General features: G+C 40.3%; 1 protein-coding gene across 1 annotated transcript in view; it reads left to right on the top strand.

Moving 5' to 3' along the window:
* The first annotated feature begins 6,833 nt into the window (after positions 1-6,833).
* LOC130904797 (uncharacterized) overlaps positions 6,834-20,567 on the top strand; it is a 254,438-nt gene continuing 240,704 nt past the window's right edge. The window contains exon 1 of the mRNA XM_057817826.1: positions 6,834-7,134. The gene's annotated coding sequence lies outside the window, so the exon portion shown is untranslated. The remainder of the gene's footprint in view (positions 7,135-20,567) is intronic.

Here is a 20,567-nt window from a genome sequence, read left to right as displayed (position 1 = left end):
ATTAATTTCGAGTGGTGACGTCACTCGTAGCTTTTCCTCAGTTTAGCTCCCGCGGCTAATGGAGCGTACCAACTCTCTCAATAACGGGGGGTGTCATAAAAACTAGCTAGCACAAACGTAGCACAAACGAATGGCACCACTTCAGAACCATTTTGCTGTAAATGAGGGGCTTAGAGGGATGTCAGCACTCGAAATTAGTATCTCAAGCCCCGAATTTACTGCAAAATGGACCTGAATTTGTGTTATGATCGTGCTAGTTATTATGACATCCCTCTGTTTTTGAGAGAGTTGGTACGCTTCATTAGCCGCGGGAGCTAAACTGAGGAAAACCTACGAGTGACGTCACCACTCGAAATTAATATCTCAATAAAAGCATAATACTGTATCTACAAAACCGTTGCAGCACAAACGATTAACATCATTTTTATATAAATTTGCGGGGTGGGGGCAACTTCATGGAGGTCCATATAGATGGTCACAAAGCACATTTTAAGTGTATAAAGTGTCGTCTTTTTTTTTTTTTTTTTTTAAACTTCCGGGTCATCCTCTTGCCGTTGTGTTGCGTGATTTTGCTGCTGTGCTGTGAGCCGTTTGCTGTTGTGCTACGAGCTATTTGCTGTCGTGTTGTGGCAGTTGGGATTCGTGCTTTTGCCAATTTGCAATTGCGGTTTAGGAATTGGAGATCGTGTTATGGCAGATGCATTCGTGCTTTTTCTTTTGCAAAGCGTTTTGCATTTCGCCTGACACCTCTCGGCCACCGTACAAAATGGAGTACATCAAAAGGAAAAAATATACTTATAAAATAAAAGAAACACATTTTAATAGATATATTGTTGTCCAGATATACAAATATCTTTGCTCTCCTATAATATGACATAAAAATTTATTAATTGTAGGCCTATATATTTTCATGATAATTGAGTGATTCTTATGAGGACACCAAAAGGCAATTTATATTGATAATGACCCATTATTTTTTAACTCATTCGCTTTCAGCCACTCCCAGTCCAAATGGATTGGACGTCTAGTGCCGTCAATGGCAGCCAAAAACTGCCCTGTAAAGGGTTAATCACTGTTATTTGTATATAATTTATATACTAGTTCTCGTTGGAGTTGTCCGATATTATAAGGTAGCCGATAATATCGGCCGATAAAAGCTTTTTAAAATTATATCAAATAATATTGACATAGGTTTTTAATTATCGGTTTTGGATCAATATGCACGTTGTCTTCAAAGTGAATGTCTTTGTACAAGGGCTGGTCACAGCTTAGCACAGCTGTTATGCTTAGTGACCATTAGATGTCTCCAAACTAAGATGTTTGGGATTTGTTATGTGAGCGTTATTATTATTAAAGCATCCAGTGGGGCATCACAATACAGTTAGCCATAATATGTTAAGTTTATAACCTAATAAATCGCTATGGGTTTGATATCGGTATTGGATTTTTGCAGTTGGACAATATAGGGATATCGGTTATCGGTTAAAAAGTCATTGTCAGAGAACTCTAGTTATCATGCTCCTGCAGGAACGTAATTCATTGATCATTAGAGAAAATTAAGAAATGTTTTTAACCTTTTTTCTGGGGTTTGTACCATTTTTTGCCCCTCACCATTGTTGCAAGCCTCCATCCCACTCATTCCCATTCACGCGCCATATCACTTTAACCAAATACTCCCCACAATAAACAATTAAATGCCTAATTTGTATTTACGAGGCTAATCCGCGCGATAGCTGCTAATGCGCGGGGTTACCTGGCTATTTTTCAATATCCATTTCCACACAAGCCTCCCGCCCTCCCACCCGCCGATAAGAATATTAACCTCATCGGTTTCAGGTAACTTTCAACGCGTGAACATCTTGTCTTAAAGACCCGAGCGCGAGAGCGGGAGTCTCAGCCTTGGCATTTAGTGACATTTTAAGCCTTTTAACAGAATCCAGACGGGGATTTGCCTTTCCCACCAAAGGAAAATAATTTATATCCTCCTTTTTGCAGAAACTGTGGGTAGAGGGATTAAATACAGCACAGAGATTTGTATGTGGTGCAAGTAAAACAATGTTGTGACTCAGTTAATACATTTGCTCTCATCCACTTTCATGTTTTTTCTTTTTTTTTTAATGGGAGTCATTACTCATCAGGCTGAGGCTGGCTTTGGAGCCTCTGAGTTTGAAGTGTGCGGGTCACACTGGTGACAGCACCAATTACTTGCATCACCTCCCAATCAATCTTCCTTAAAAGCTACAATATGTAGTCATTTGAGCTCCAAATAACACCTCCAGAATCACTTGGATGCTACACTGGCTTCTAATAAGAAGTATAGCTTGTCTCTTGTTACCGTGGTAACCGAGAACTTGCTTTAATCACCTTTACCATAGCGGTCTTTAATAAAAGGGCGCAACTCGTGATATATACAGTAGATGTATATATTTTTTAATACCATTTACCTTATTGCATGCAATTAATGACAACAGATTTCCATTTCATGAAAATCTGGAGTACTTGCAGTGAAGTCTTCTGCCATTGACGGCGCAAGACGTCCAATCTAGGTTGACTGGGAGCGGCGAATGGCAGTGAGTTAAATCAGTAGCCTGCAAGGTTTAAAAATATACCGTAATTTTCGCACTATAAACCGCACCTGACTATAAGCCGCCACCCACCAAATTTGACACGAAAAAGGCAAATATTCATAGATAAGCCGCACTGGACTATAAGCCATAGTTGTCATTACTGTATTATGAGATATTTACACCAAAAGATATCAATTGGTAAAACTTTATTCGACAGCGGCATCATAAGACTGTCATAAGACCAACTGAACCACCATGAAGCTTTAAATCAAATAGCTGCAAAGAGTCATTGCGTCAAGAAACTTCAATTTGGGAAGACAGTCAATCTCTGCTACCACCTGCTGTCAACACTGTTGTTGTCCAACATGCCTCTTAGCATGCATTGCAGCGCTACAGATGTAAAAAACAAATCAAAATTCATGTTTTGTGCTAATTATTTCTTCAGTTGCTGTTGTAGTTGCTTCATTAATTGCAAGTTATGGGATTTGGTAACACTTTATTTGACAGTGGCGCTATAAGACTGTCATAACACTACCATAATTATGACATGACACTGCCGTGAGCAATAATGACTGCTTATGATAGATGTCATTTTGTGTCATCCAGGAAATGATCTCCCTTTTGAATGGATGTAAAAGAGCCGAGCTGGACATAAATGGAGTGAGTCACATAACTTGCCGCAATCTGTGATCTGTCATGAATTAGCATTCATTAATACCCATGATAATGTCATGTCGTAATTATGACGGGCTTATGACGCCGCTGTCAAAAAAGTTTTACCTATTAACCCAAATAAATCAACAAATAAGCCGCATTGGACTATAAACTACAGGATTTAAAATGAGGAAAAAAAGTAGTGGCTTATAGTCTGAAAATTTTGGTATATATTCTCGTATGAAAGGGTTAAGATGACAATCACTATGATCAGTTTTTACATTGACCACAGAGTAGGTTTGACATATAAACACAACACTTAAACTAACCTTCGTGAAGTTGGTCCGCCATCAGAAACAAATTCATATAAGAAATTATGTCGATGCGGCATGGTGGCTGAGTGGTTAGCACGTCTGCCTCACAGTTCTAAGATCAAGGGTTCAATCCCGGGCTTCGGCCTTCCTGTGTGGAGTTTGCATGTTCTCCCCGTGCCTGCGTGGGTTTCCTCCGGGAACTCCGGTTTCCTCCCACATCCCAAAAACATGCATGGTAGGCTGATTGAACACTCTAAATTGCCCGTAGGTATGAGTGTGTGCGTGAATGGTTCTATGTCTCCTTGTGCCCTGCAATTGGCTGGCAACCAGTTCAGGGTGTCCCCTGCCTACTGCCCCGAGTTAGCTGGGATAGGCTCCAGCACCTCCGCGACCCTCGTGAGGAAAAGCGGCATGGAAAATGAATGAATGAATGAAATTATGTCGATTGTTTGTGCTACGTTTGTGCTGTAAAAAGACGTTGCACAAACGAACGGATTTTGCGGTAAATGGGGGACTGCGTTGTGTCATCACTTCAAATTATAAGCAGAACAGCTACAAAACAGTTGCAACGCAAACAAAAAAAATTACAGCACAAACAAATCTCAAAGGATTGACACCATTTTTAATCAAAATGATGGACTGGTTGACCTCAGATTGACATATAAAAGAATTGTAAATCTCAAAAACGATAGAAACACAAACGAAGACTTTTACAGCACAAACATGCCCAAACGATGGACATAGTTTTTATATGAATTTGCGTCTGATGGCGTGGGTGAACTTCACAGAGGTCTCAAACTAATGGTGCTATCACACTAGCGCTGTTTGGTCCGTTTTAAACGGACCAGAGTTGTTTTTCTCAGATAGTCTGCTTTGTTTTGTAAATGTGAATGCGCATCTGAACTTTAGTTCGGACCAAACAAATGTACTCTGGTCTGCTAAAAAATCGTGGGTCTCTGATCGCTTTAAGCTTACCCTGCTTTGCTTGTGAACGCAACCAGAGCAGGATCCGCTTTTGCTACTTAATGTGCAGCCTGGAGCTATGAAGCTCCAGGCTGTGATGGTACACGCAGGGCATCCTTGGAAGCTAAGTACAGCGCACACGGTATTCCAAATCAATGGCAAGATGACAGACAATTGGCCATGGCCAATTGTTGTTGTGCTCCGCTAAGCAGTTGCATTTGATACACAGAATTGGGTTCTACTGTGGTGGTTGTGTTTTGTATGCTGTTGCTGAATGTACCGTGTGAGAGTGACAGTGGCATAGACAGGCGGAGCCTCTTGGAGCGGCCATTTCGTGAGTCTCACTCTCCTGGAAGTGGTGACAATTTCAAAGTCCAAAAAGTCACAAAAGTGAGAGCGATGGCACGCCTGTGTGACTAGGGGTCCCATGCAGTTCTTGCCTGGCACAGCCAGACTATTCTCCCTGTATTTTTCAAACACTGTGAGAAATAGTCTGAGACCCAGCCCATTAACGGCCTCTCAAGCAAGGTACAAAATCAATCGTCCAATCAGATTAGTTTAATTGGTGACGTGTTCTTAACGAGTAACGTCACTCTTGTGCGCCGAAAGTCGTGTCTACAACAACACAGATGGCGAACGGGAGAGCCAGAATATGTTCCAGTCTGCGGTAAAACCAGTTTTAAATTACCAAAAACACATCGAAACAAGTCATTGACAACAGTCAACATGGCTCGGGCCAGCAATGTTGAATAAACTTCTCCATTCTCCGCTCACGCTAATTACTTGTCGCTTTAACAACGTCACGACTGGCCGTCGCTGATTGGTCCACTCCGCTGTCTGTTTGCTGTGGCTTGCTCCGCCCTCGGAATTTGATCCGCCGGACGGTTGCCAGACTCATTCGCTGGAACAGCGGTAAATCTGGTATACCAGGCAAATGCAGTTCCCCTTTTGTGGTTTAATTTTCCCCAAATCATTTTTTATATACAGGTAGTCTGGTTACGACGTACTCGACTTAGCGATTTCGACTTTACTACACCAAAGTCTCGTCTGCCATCTTTTTTTTTGTCGCACTTGTACCTCACAGTATCTTATTTTTTACTATATTAACATGACTAGTTCTGTCTTCACTAAGCCTAAATGTTGGAGCCAAAATTAGTGTTGTTGTAAAATTTAAATAATTATGTAGAATAAGACTTCCGATTATGAGGAATGAGTAAGACTTCAGATTGAATGGCGTACTGCACGCAGGCTATTGTTAGACCGTGACGTCGCATCGTAAAGCGGAAGTAAAGCCGAAGTGGGACATTGTGCTACTTGTCTCCGGTAATCTTTCAAAAACGAACATGCTGATCACGCATTGCTTTTTTGGAACTTGTAGAAATGACTCTAGACATTACGACACATGAAGGATGTTTTCTTCATACTTTTCCGGAAACCAAAAACTCGGGAGGAAAAAATGTGAAGACCGAATCAACTTGCGTGGACTTTTAACACCAGCTCGGTGAATCCATTCACATTTCATATGCAGTAAACATTATGTTGGGTTGGCATGGTCTTTCAGAGGACAAAGAGGTAAGCCATTTTTATATTTTTAACTTATTTTTTTTGCGTAACGTTGTGCCGTACTGCTTCTGTCTGACAATGAATGACCTGAAAAGAATTACAATGGTATCTGACTGCCACTGTTACCGTTTCTGTTATATATATATATATATATGTATGTATATAAAAAACAACTTTAGTAAGAGGTAAGTGTAAATAAATTATAGAATTAAGATGTGTTATCAATGAAAAAATTAATAGTGTTCGTTGGCTGTCACTGAGTAGCATTTGCGATCGCTACACAAAGCTAACTAAATTACCCCCAAGAACGGTAAGAGACGTAGGACAACCAGAGGATATATAAGAAAGACAGGGCTGATGGAAATGGATAGCTTGTTGAAACAGGAGAATGTCATTGTCAGTCGCGTCGATAAAAAAGCTAAAGCTGTGCTTAGGTCGGCTCGTTTTTTTTCGCCTTTTTCAGCCTTCGACACTTAAGCCATCTCTTTAACTGAACATTTTTATGTTCTTCCACATCTTTGCCAGTCAATTTGGCACCAGACACATCATTTTCGGAGAGAATTGGTAGTTTTAGCTCTGTAAACATCTCCTTCGTACACGATTTCCATTCATTTCCTATTAGGGACAAACGGTGGCTTGTCCCTACTTAGCAACAGTAGCTAATGTCATGAATATTAATGACCGGAAGTGACGTGTTGCTTGCGGTACGCCATTTTGGTTAGTTATGAAAAAACCTTTATTTTGAAATCGGAGGCGCACTTCCGGTCCGAAAGTGGTAACAGGAAGAGTCTGTCGGGAGAGCGAGGCCCAGTGAGTTGGTAGAATAGAGGAAGACGATACGGATTTTCAACCACACACAGACACTACGACACGCAAATTGACACGCGCACATGTACAAGCCAACGGAACTCTCGACATAACTTTAGTTTTTGAAATATCGTCGCACTTGTTTTTCCCTTGAATATACACATACACACACACTGACTGATAATATAACGTGACTGAGCCTAAGGATTACACTCATCATCGAAAGATGAGAGCACCTGTGGACCGCTAGCAAGACTTCAAGTAAGGTGCGTTTAACCAACTCTTTCTCCACACTTGCCGGGCTGATGGTTAATTTGTTTTGATTGATAGCCATCACAATAAAGTTGTTCAGCTTGACAGACAACAAACAAAGCAATTGTGCTTTTTGAAGCTTTTTACTTCCTTTGCTTTTGACAATTTGTAAAGCTGTAACACGCATATGTACACATCTGTTCAAAACGACACGCATTTTAACAATACAACATTCGACACAAAACAATTGGTGTTCAAATGTCCATCTAATCCAGTGCTTCTCAATTATTTTCTATCACGCCCCCCCAAGGAAGACGTAAATGTTTCGCGCCCCCCCAAACTCTCTGCCGCCACTGTAAATAGTATCATTTGTCTATAAAATTACTATTATAAATACGCATCTGCCTAACATTGTGTCCTTTTTTTCTAATAAAGAAAAAAAGTAACATAGATCAACTTATAATAAAGTATAACTTTATTAACATTGTTTTGTTTGTAACAGAGAATACTTGACGTGCATCAATTTGCCTGAATTAAAAAAAAAAAAATTAACATCCAAACGAAAAAATACACTCAAGGTACATTTTTGACCATTTGATACAGAAAAATAAAATGTAATAAAATCAGTAAATAATACCAAATTAAAATTGATTAGAAACATTCACTCATGAGGACAATGTGCCAAAAAATTTGACCGAAAAAACAAATCTGAATAAAAGGGGAAAAAAAGTGTCCTTGGACAGGACAGTTTTAATTTTTGCTGCTCACAGTATTTGCCTCCTTTGCAATGGTGTGGAGTTATTTTGCAATTAGCATGCTAACAATGCTCACTGGCTTACTGATATAACACTGACAAAGCAGGACGATTGTTGGCAATATTCGGCACGTTTTCACTGAAAAAATCAAGCGGCTTAACAATGAGATTGGGGTCTAATGTCTTTAAGTGGCGTCTTAATTGATTTGGCTTCTTGCTGTCTGCTATAATTATTTTTAGACACAGTAAACAGTAGGGCTGGGCGATATGGCCTTAAACATGTATCACGATAAATTGAGCAGATTTATCTCGATAACGATAAATGACGATAAATTCGCCCAAGCGGACTGTTATATAATTTGAAAATCTGAATCAATGCATGAAATACAGATTAACTATTTCTTGTTGATTTATTTACCAGCATTCAATTTGATATACTGTATTTAACAATTGTACATGCAGTCTAAACATTAAGTTTATAAAAATGTAGCGTAAGCAATAAGAATTCAAGTATGAACATTTATAACAGCGTGTATGACTTGAACAATGTACATTGTCAAAATCAATATGCCTGTGCAAACATGTAATTGTAACATAAATGACTTGCAGCTTGAACAGTACACTTCAAAAAGACAACTTATTGTTAATGGCTGCTGTGACATAATTATTAAATACAAGTGTTTACTTTATGGTTTAAGGTTTTTTTTCCACCCAGTGCATTTTTTAATAAATGCACGCACAATAAAAATAGCTGGGGCCATTTCTCGGTCATTATAAGTTTTGCCGTTGGATTGTACTTTATGCTGAATGCTTTACCATCACAAAAGCTATCAGAGGAATCACACACAGACAGGTACAAAATAACGCCACATAGCAATTGCTAGATGCAGTCCGTGCCCAATCCACTCATTAAGTTCAGCCGTTTCGACAAGTTAGACCCGCTATCCAACTCCATAACGTTCATTTGTAGCGTTAGCCGCTAGCTAGCGTTAGCCTGGCTACCAGTAGAAAGCACTGAAAGCACCATCTCCGGAAATCGTGAGAACAAAGGAGGACAGCGGGTGAAAGCCCGTCTGGATGCCACCAAGAGTCTACTAAATGTCGGTTGAAAGTTTGGTGAACCTCCCTTAAGCCACACTCCATCACGTTTTGCTTGTAGCGTTAGCTGCTAGCGTTAGCTTACCGGACTTTTGTTTGATTGGCTTCCTGATGATCACGTGACTCCCTACGTAAGCACATTCACTGCTTTCTTAAAGGGGAATGAACATAGACGAACAACAGAATCAAAGCGGGATGAAAAGACTATATTTTCTTGTTTTATTAATTTACCAAATTTACCGACATGGTCAAAATTACGTCGGTCATCGTTAAGAATTTCGGTGACGGTAAATTTTCGGTTTACCGCCCTGCTCTAGTAAACAGTGGTCTTTCATCATCACCCACTGTATTAAAAGTCAAAGCTAAAAGGCAAACGGCACGAAAAAAGCGCATTCACGGCGGCCGAGGTAGAACCGTAGGTGAGGGCAGTCGTCGTGACGATCCCAAGCCGAAAATGGCACTTCTCGGGCAGCGACGTGAGAACCGGACAAGACAGTGGGTCGCTGCGTGAGTGAGTCCGGTCGGAAAACGGCTTTCGAAAACGGCGGTGGCACACTGCTCTTCATATCTGTTGTCTGTGTGTGCTGAGTGCTCTTCCTTAGTTCAAAAATACTGCGCGCACTCTGAAAATGAGAGCGCCACTGCCACCTACTGAGTGGATGTGCAAGTACACTTTATTCCAGTACGGCAAAAAAAACCCCCCCAAAAAACATGTTCCCCGAGGTCACATGCGCTCCCCCGGCATTGCTCTGCGCCCCCCCCAGGGGTGGCGCGCCCCACTATTTGAGAAGTACTGATCTAATCAAAATGTACATTTAGTAGATTAAATTAGCCTAATTTGCCTCACAAAGGTCCGCTAGCTTAAATGCTATGAATGCTAACGTATTTACAATTCTCATACATATATTAGCTGAAAAAACTTACAGCCTGATGTGGGCCAAACAATAGCACCACTATCCTTTATCTATGGCCAGGTTCATACCGCAGGTCTAAATGCACAATTTCAATTTTTTGTCATATCTGTTTTTTTTGGCGTGCCCGTTCAGGCTGCCTTTGTCCATTGAGCCCGTTCAAGTATCACGCATGCGCGCGATGTATCAAAACAAATGACTAAACATGACGCACACACACACACACACACACACACACACACACACACACACACACACACACACACACACACACACATACAGTCAGTTTGCCCCGACTCCTGGCCGTGTGAGCAGTCTTGAAATATTGCTCATTTGGAGCAGAATGAAAACCGAGCATGCTCAGGTTTTATCCCCAACCCATTTTATTTTTTATGACTGTTTTTAAACCTGCTCCTTCCCCAAAAGCCGTGTTCAAACTAGGAGCTAACACTAGCTGCACCGCCTGTCTCTCTCGCTCTTTGATGACGTAATTGCTGTATGAATTCCAATTTGTGAGACTTGACAGTTCAGACCTCCGTGATATTCTGGAAAAATGTGGCTCAGATCGGATTGAAACCACATACGAAAGTGACCCAGATGGGATTTGAAATGGTCCACTTCTATGCGACTTGTCACGTTCAGACCGTCAAGTTAATACCTCACTCGAGTCAGAAAAACACGAAAAAATCAGATGCGTCCATTAAGACCTGCGATATGAACCTAGCCTATGTGAGACGTCTGAGTGCTCCTGTATGGAAGCATTATTGAACGACAGTCCACCCAGACCCAACACTGCCACCAGAGACCACCGTATCCTCCACCATTAAACAAAATACAATATTTTGGACTTTTTGAACAGTTATATTTAGTGCTGTCAAATTTATCGCGTTAACGGGTAGTAATTAATGTTTTAAATTAATCACGTTGACATATTTGACGCATTTATTGCATGCGCGGAATGACCCGCTGAAACAGATTACAATGACGCTGTTTTTTTGCACATTGAGAGCTAAGAGGCAGAGAAATGCGAGTGACACAGGCGTTCATTGGACCGTGCCGTTTACTGGCATAAGCTTCGGCAACTCCTTCACAGCAAACATAAGTATCATTTAGTTAAAGCACGACAAAAATATTCCTATCTCTCTCTCAAAAAAAAAAATGTTCACAAAAAGAAAAGCGCTTCAATCTGTATTAATGAGGCCCTATTCTCACACAGTTAAACAACAATGCAAAGACAACTGGCATTCCCAATCCAAATATGCAAAATACACATAAAACTTACTCAGACTTTGGTCAAACTCTATTCAAACATTTCGTTTAGCTCAACAAATACACTGGATGGCAATATTTAGTCACAATATACAAACTATCAGAGGTCTCGTACGTTGTGAAGCCAGCACTCAAATGACGTGGATGGACCAGTAAACGGGGAACTACGGCGTCAGTCGACGGACAAAACACGAGCGAGCTACTAGCGAGCTACTAGTTTATTTTTTTGACTGAAACTTTTAAAAATTTAATTAAAACAAAAACATTAAGAGGGGTTTTAATTAGGGCTGTCAAGATTATCGCGTTAACGGGCGGTAATTAATTTTTTAAATCAATCACGGTAAAATATTTGACGCAATTAACGTACATGCCCCGCTCAAACAGATTAAAATGACAACACAGTGTCATGTCCACTTGTGACTTGTGTTTTTTGGTGTTTTGTCGCCCTCTGCTGGCGCTTGGGTGCGACTGATTTTATGGGTTTAAGCACCATGAGCATTTTGTAATTATTGACATCAACAATGGTAAGCTACTAGTTTATTTTTTGATGGAAAATTTTACAAATTTTTAGTGATGCACGATAATGCATTTTTCAGCCGATACCGATAACCGATAATTTCCTCCTCGTTCCAACCGATAACCGATAATGTCAAGCCGATAATTTTATTAAAGATTTATGTAAAATTTTAAAGTATACACAAGAGAAAATATTGCTGTGCAAAAATAATATTGCTGTTTTTTTTTTCAAAATCAAATGTGAACAAGTAGTAGTAGTAGTAAATTCCAACATCTAAATAAAGACAGATTGTCTGACATTGTGTAATGGTAAACTTTTGGCAACAATTACTTACAGAGTAAATACATAAGTTGCACAAAAATGGCTTTAAAAGTATGCCATTCCTAAAGTATAACATTACTACACAGCAAAAACACAGCTCCTTAAGACTAGTTAAAGTCCCTTGTTTTCAGTGTAAATCTATTGGAAATAAGTTAAATTAACTGCCAGCACTTCAAGTATAATATTTCACTCAGATTTCTTGAAGAAAAATGGCCAGCTGAAAATAAGATTAACAGCCTTATTTTAAGCAATAAATTATTATACATAATCCTAAAAAAAAAAAAAAAAAAAAAAAAAAAAAAAAAACTTGTCAGAAATGTTCTTTATTCAAGAATATGTATGGTTCAAAACATTATTTGAAAGCAATTTTTTCTTGATTTAGGTGAAAATGACCTTATTTTTTTTAGATGTTTGGGCTTAATAAGAACAAATTGCAATATTTAGTTCAAGTAAGTGGAATAATCTGGCGCATTCAACTAGTCTTCAACACTCAAACAAGATGGGGAAAATTATTTGACTAGATTTAAGAAGAATGATCTGATTAAGATGTCATAAATTTAAAGCGTACTGAATGCATTACTGACTGGATGACTTCTTTGTGTCGTTTGGTGCATGTTACAATTATCAACTAACCACTGTGCCGTCATGATAAACATGGTTTGTTGACATCACCTGTGTAAATGTCCGTGGTAAAACTGATGTGATCGGCATGTCTTTCACGAAGAATCGTGGTCGTATAAACTGCATTATTTTTTCATCCAGGGATTTGGCTATCGGGTCATTTCGGGAATTTCCTCCCGCCTGTGCCCTTCAGTCCGCCCGGCTGCCAAATTAGCACCCGCGCCAGGCCTCTGTCTTGAACCGGAGTGGCGGCGGCAGCTAAGTACGTACCGGATATCCGCCCGCCCCGGCCGTCTCGCTGTGGCGCATTCGGTGCATGGCTCTGCTCTCATCCTCTACCCGCCTAGGGCGAGGCGGCGGCGGCGGCCTGCCGGACCGGCGGGCTCCGTCGGAAGACAGCTACTTGTCAACTATCGATCTCGTGAGGTGTTTAGCCATAGATGGGAGTTTACCACTCGTTTTGGGCTGCATTCCCAAACACCCCGACTCCGGGAGGACCGCAGCGTCTCTGTATCGTCACAAGCCCCGTAGCTTCCTTTATAGTTTATTTGTTAACAATAGCTTTAGCATTCGTGCTAGCAGCAGCCTCATATTCGTTCCAAAAATCATTGTGATGCAGTTTTAAATGGCTGCTGGGTTAGTGCTAGTGGTGTTCAATGAGGACGCTTTCTTTAGGCCTTGAGGAACTGTTTTGTAGATGTTGAGAGCATCGTTTATTTCATTTCACACACGGGAAAAGCAACGCACGCTAGTGAGAGTGCCTCAACAGTGTCAACACTGATGTGTAACACCGCCTCCTCTATGACGCCGTACTCCTAAACCCCTCCTCCCACAGGGGCTTCAGAGAGGGGAGGGGTTGAGCAGGCGGCAGTGAAGAAGTGGAGAAAACTGCTTGGTTGCACACATTTGGAGGCTAAATCAAGTATATAATTATCGGATTGCATTATCGGTTGATTTTTTTATTATCTGTATTATCTGTGTGACGTCATAATTGCCATTATCGGCCGATAATTATCGGTAGCCGATATTATCGTGTATCTTTACAAATTTTATTAAAATGAAAACATTAAGAGGGGGTTTTAACATAAAATTTCTATAACTTGTATTAACATTTATCTTTTAAGAACTACAAGTCTTTCTATCCATGGATCGCTTTAACAGAATGTTTTTTTTTTTTTTTTTTTTTTTAAAACCTGTCCTGTTCAGCTGTTTGACACAGAGAATGGAAGTCTAAGTGCCCGGATTCTGAACAGTTTTAATGTTTCACATTGAGAGTCTGACATACTCCCATTGTGATCATTCAAAATACCTTTTTATTATGACAATGCAGCGAACAGGAAGGGATTATGGGGGGACAGAAGAAAAGAAATACAAGAGAAAAAAGAAAAGAAACACATACACAAACAACAACAAGAAATACATTGAACATCTAAACTAGTTACTAATATGCTGGTGCTATCGTCAGCGAGATGTATTTCCGGTTTACACCATGTTTAACAGAATGTTAATGTTGATGCCATCTTGTTGATTTATTGTTATAATAAACAAATACAGTACTTATGTACAGTATGTTGAATGTATCTATCCGTCTTGTCTTATCTTTCCATTCCAACAATAATTGACAAAAAAATATGGCATATTTTATAGATTGTTTGAATTGCGATTAATTACGATTAATTTTTAAGCTGTGATTAACTCGATTAAAAAATTTAATTGTTTGACAGCCCTAGTTTTAAGATAAAATTACTAACTTGTACTAACATTTATCTTTTAAGAACTACAAGTCTTTCTATCCGTGGATCCATTTAACAGAAAGAATGTTAATCATGTTGATGCCATCTTGTGGATTTATTGATATAATAGACAAATACAGTACTTATGTACAGTATGTTGAATGCATATATCCGTCGTGTCTTATCTTTCCATTCCAACAATAATTTACAGAAAAATATGGCATTTACGATTAATTAATTTTTAAACTGTGATTAACTCGATTAAGAATATTAATTGTTTGACAGCCCTAGTTATTTTGTATTTTTCAAGGGTTAATTCTGACTTTCGGGGAATCCGAGTAACGTCGCCCGTGTGGGAACGGAACTCGTTCGTAACCCGTGGACGACCTGTACTCCAGCTCGTTCGGCATTGAGTCGGAGCGACCCCGCCGCTGGCTGAGTGGCGACTTGTTGCGACGCTGCACGCTTCCTCCCCTCCCAGGAGGGATGTATTTCCTCTTCTATTTGTCCAATAAGTGGGTGCGCCTTTCGTCCACGTGACGCAACTTGAAAAGTTTGGTTGGCGCAGTGTGAACGCTGAACCTTTTCAACAACTCATTTGCAAGTGTTGCTGCGAGGTAGCTCTCCAACCGGACCCTGGTCCTCTTGGTCTAGTGTGAAAGCGCCCTAAGGAAATACTTCCAAGTTTTACATCGAGGTTGATTTTGACAGTTTCCCAATGTCCATAGGGGGAGCTCTTGAACCCCCAAAATTAAAACAATTATTCTGTCCTGCTTTTCTAAACCAGTGAAAAGTCTATTTTCCCCTCCATGTACATTATCACTGCTCCCTTCACACGTATGAGTTTGTTACACTTCCTGTGTGTGCGACATGCAGCGTGTTTTCTGTGTATGTGTGTGTGCTTTGATGCACTGCCTCTTTATCTCACGGACGGCAAGGTTAATGAAGTGGTGGCACTTTTGGAGGAAGTGGAAATGGGATGAGTAGCGAAAAGACCAGAGGAAGCTTGGAGATGAAACGTCCGGCTCTTAGCGGCTGTAAGTGGCAATTCTGCTGTGTTCGCCACAGACAATAAGAAAGGCAAAAGGGGGTCTCGGGTGGGGAGAGAGGAGGACGCTGGGTGGGTGGGGTCCTCATCCTCTTAAACACAGCAGACGCCTGAACGCGGGAGAGTTGATTGCATCTCTTTCAGCGCGGCTCATGAGGGATGACATTAACATTGTAAGTTGAGCCGTTAAGCAAGTCATCATAAGGCAGTTCTGAATGTTTCTATGATGCGTTTAATCCCATTTTTGTGCTCTGACGTGTTCCCAATTGTCCTCACGGTGAGGCTAATAAGCTAAAAAAAAAAAAATTAACAAAATGTTGCCTGATGTAAAGCTGCTCCCAGTGGAAGAAGTCTGTGCAAGGATTTGGTGTGACAGTGGCCAGCATCAACAAGGACGTTTCAACCAATAGCACTGCCCTACGTTTACAAGCTATAATTTTGTATTTAGTTCATGGAATTTGGATCAATTTATTCCCGTTCTTTATTTTTTAGCGGTTTTCTTGGCTGCGCTGCTTCCAGTTTGTCTATTAGATTTCGTCCAGTCCAGGATGTTACCATGTCAATTTAGTCTTTTCGAGACTTTCTGAATCAGTAAAGCAGATTGCTGTAATGTAACTACAGTGGGGCAAATAAGTATTTAGTCACCCACCAATTGTGCAAGTTCTCCTACTTGAAAAGATTAGAGAGGCCTGTAATCATCAACATGAGTAAACCTCAACCATGAGAGACAGAATGTGAAAAAAACAAATAAAAACAAAACAAAGATTTTTAAAGAATTTATTTCCAAATTAGAGTGGAAAATAAGTATTTGGTCACCTACGAACAAGCAAGATTTCTGGCTGTCAAACAGGTCTAACTTCTTCTAACGAGGTCTAAAGAGGTCTAACGAGGCTCACTCGTTACCTGTATTAATGGCACCTGTTTTAACTCATTATCGGTATAAAAGACACCTGTCCACAACCACAGTCAGTCCCACTCCAAACTCCACTATGGCCAAGACCGAAGAGCTGTCAAAGGACACCAGAGACAAAATTGTAGACCTGCACCAGGCTGCACCAGGCTGGGAAGACTGAATCTGCACTAGGTAAAACACTTGGTGTAAAGAAATCAACTGTGGGAGCAATTGATTTGAAAATGGAAGACATACAAGACCACTGATAATTTCCCTCGATCTGGGGCTCGATTAAAGATCTCACCCCGTGGTGTCAAAATGATAACAAGAACGGTGAGCAAAAATCCCAGAACCACACGGGGGGACCTAGTGAATGACCTACAGAGAGCTGGGACCACAGTAACAAAGGCTACTACCAGTAACACAATGCGCCAGACGTGTCCCCCTGCTGAAGAAAGTACACGTCCAGGCCCGTCTGCGGTTCGCTAGAGAGCATTTGGATGATCCAGAAGAGGACTGGGAGAATGTGTTATGGTCAGATGAAACCAAAGTAGAACTTTTTGGTAGAAACACAGGTTCTTGTGTTTGGAGGAGAAATAATACTGAATTGCATCCGAAGAACACCATACCAACTGTGAAGCATGGGGGTGGAAACATCATGCTTTGGGGCTGTTTTTCTGCAAAGGGACCAGGACGACTGATCTGTGCAAAGGAAAGAATGAATGGGGCCATGTATCGAGAGATTTTGAGTGAAAATTTCCTTCCATCAGCAAGGGCATTGAAGATGAGACGTGGCTGGGTCTTTCAGGATGACAATGATCCCAAACACAAAGCCAGGGCAACAAAGGAGGGGCTTCGTAAGAAGCATTTCAAGGTCCTGGAGTGGCCTAGCCAGTCTCCAGATCTCAACCCCATAGGAAATCTGTGGAGGGAGTTGAAAGTCCGTGTTGTCCAACGACAGCCCCAAAACGTCACTGCTCTAGAGGAGATCTGCATGAAGGAATGGGCCAAAATACCAGCAACAGTGTGTGAAAAGCTTGTGAAGAGTTACAGAAAACGTTTGGCTTCAGTTATTGCCAACAAAGGGTACATAACAAAGTATTGAGATGAACTTATGGTATTATTTTCCACCATGATTTGCAAATAAATTCTTTAAAAATTAAACAATGTGATTTTCTGTTTTTTTTTTTTCCACATTCTGTGTATCATGGTTGAGGTTTACCCATGTTGACAATTACAGGCCTCTCTAATATTTTCAAGTGGGAGAACTTGCACAATTAGTGGTTGACTAAAGACTTATTTGCTCCAATGTATCAACATTTCAATATTTTGTCAAACCCGTCCTTTTAATCCTTGTGGTGTGAATAAACGAGTTTGTCACTCAAAAATTTCTAATCCAGTTTTAAATGGGAGAGTTGGCAGCGAATGAAGCCTTCCCTGATCAAATGGTTTTGATGTCTATCGATGTCAGTGGCAGGTAGTGAGTTAACCAATTAGATTTCAAATTTGTTCTCCCAGGGCCACAGTGCTGACTCTCAAGGATGTCCTTCTTTTCTCTCCTCTGATTGGTTGGCCAGACAAATCTTCAACTAGCAAAACAATTTCAACAATTACAATTCAGATCTGCTTCAGATGATATAAGTGGCAAAATTGCATAATTGTTGAGTATAATCATTCGTATTCACATGTGTCGTGATTTACTTTGCAAGTATAATTCCTTCAATCTCTATCATAATTCCTGCCATTTCCCAGGAACAAAAACACAAATTGAGTCCTGATTCCAGTTTAGACAAAGAACAGGAAAATAAGCTAATGCTAATGCTTACCATTCTTCAGCTATTTTTTTTTTGGCTTGTAATGTTCCAATTCCCTTTACACGCACGCAAGCTAATAGGTAAACAGTCCTGTATGGACGAAATGAAGCCAAAGAATTAGCATATAGATGAGTTCCTCTCACACGAATGGCGCTCTTTTGCCTCCTGTGTGCTCAGCTGAGATCATGTATGTAAAGTGTGCGCGGGTCACCCCAAAAAATGTACATTAATCAATTTCAGCCATCACATCTTCTAATGCGAATACTTTCCTTCTCGTTATTTCCTCATCGCTCATAAACGATGCCTTAAAAAGGGGCGGGTATCGGCGAGGAAAAGTCCCCAGAGCGGCGTAATTGTTTCGCCAAACGCCGAGGGATAATGCCGCGTAAACGGCGGCGACAAATGAGCTTCTCTTTCCCGTGTAAAGCCGCATTCACGAGGGTAAATAAATACAAGCGCACCTCATCCTTACCACTGACTTGTGTTTGATCCTCATTACTGTAATTCCATAAAAACAAACACAAGCCTCTGTGAAGTATTTGCGGCCTAGCTGTTGTTAATATGCCCAAAGAAGCTTACGGAATTGGGTCAGCTAATTAAGCAATTAGCTTATTCCAGCTCCGCGGTCAGGGCCGCCGCTAATCTGCCGAGAGTCTCGTCTGCCACCCCGACAAAGCGCCGCGTCTCTTCGGAAGCCATTTTTCCCCATCCGTGCGTCTAATGCGCCCATTTCCCATGCAAATCCCTGCCAGTGAATAGCTTGTTTATTGTCAACTTGCTACACTGAGACATTTATGTAGCGCCGCTCGAGTGTTTTGCACTTTGCGTCGGGAGCTGTGTTAACACACATGAAATCCCAGACAGATTAGGAGCGAGCGTGAAAGCCGACACACGTTAAGTGATGCGTGTTTTCCCTCGCCGTCAACACCGCTTCGCTAAATACTCCCCATCACAGCCATCATTTCCTTTGCTGATTAGCGGCTGTTAATTTGCTCTTGTCCAGATTCCTTGACATGTAGCATGTCTGATGTACGCTCACATTTAACTATATGAGGAACTTCATCTGTAAAATGCACTTTAGTCAACAATTTACAAAGAACAAAACATACAGTGGGGCAAATTAGTATTTAGTCATCCACTAATTGTGCAAGTTCTCCCACTTGAAAATATTAGAGAGGCCTGTAATTGGCAACATGGGTAAACCTCAACCCTGAGAGACAGAATGTGGGGAAAAAAAAACAGAAAATCACATTGTTGGATTTTTAAAGAATTTATTTGCAAATCATGGTGGAAAATAAGTATTTGGTCAATAACAAAAGTTCCTCTCAATACTTTGTTATATACCCAACTGTGTCTTGACACTCAGTGATACATACTACATGGATTTTTTTGGATCGAAACAAGGTCAGTACGCGATAATATCTTGTTAAAGTCATGGCGTCTGTAATTCTGGTCTCGCGTGCTCTCACCTCCAGATAGGGTTTTGCTGTTTAAATTTTTTTTTTTTTTTTTTTTTTTTTTTTTTAAATTCCCCCCTGTTCAAAATTTTTCTTCCCCCAGAAAATTGAGATTTTAAGCTTTCCAGTGACGTATCACACGTGCATATCGGACAGTTTCGAAAGTTGGCTAAATTGGGGGTCTCAGAGTGGAACTTCAAGTCACCTGAGTGTTTTCCGCCATATACTAAAAAGCATTTATAGGCACATTAAGTGCTGTAGTCGCTACCTGTTGCATTGTTTTAGTGAAAAAGGCGAAATAAATAACAATGAAAAAATGAGTTGGTTCCTTTTATCACTTTTTAAAAGCTTGTCTTAAATAAGAAGTAAAAGCACATCCAAAATGTATTTTTCTCCTTTAAAAGTCTTAAAATATTGCTGTGTTTTAGAAAAAAAACTGGAAATTGCCCCCCGAATTTCAAGTCATTAATCAGTCATCTGATAAGAAAAACATTTTTGGGTGTCGCATTAGAAAATAGAATCCTATTTTTATTTTTACCTTGAAAAGTATTTGTGAAAAGTCATAGCATTTGGAAATACAGTGGTACCTCGACTTACGATCGCCTCGACATACGATTAGGCATGTGCCGGTATGATATTCTGCCGGTATGATACCTTTAAGCCAAAATATCACGGTATCGCGGTATTGCAATTACAGCTCTAAAATGTGTTACTATGAGATATCTGGGTTTAAAAAAAAAAAAAAATCCATTGAACAGGATTTTTAATTTTTCAAAACATATTAGCAAATTGGAACATAAGTATAATTTTAAGTTTAAAGAAAAAAAAAATCTACAATAAATAATATAAATGCAGTCCTTTAGGTGAGCCTAAACCAGGGGTCGGCAACCCAAAATGTTGAAAGAGTCATATTGGACCAAAAAAACAAAAATAAATATGTCTGGAGCCGCAAAAAATTAAAAGCCTTACATAAGCCTTGTAATGAAGGCAACACATGCTGTATGTATCTGTT

The sequence above is a fragment of the Corythoichthys intestinalis genome, chromosome 16, assembly GCF_030265065.1.
Source record: "Corythoichthys intestinalis isolate RoL2023-P3 chromosome 16, ASM3026506v1, whole genome shotgun sequence".
Lineage (NCBI taxonomy): Eukaryota > Metazoa > Chordata > Actinopteri > Syngnathiformes > Syngnathidae > Corythoichthys > Corythoichthys intestinalis.
This window is presented reverse-complemented; position numbering and strand designations above follow the sequence as displayed.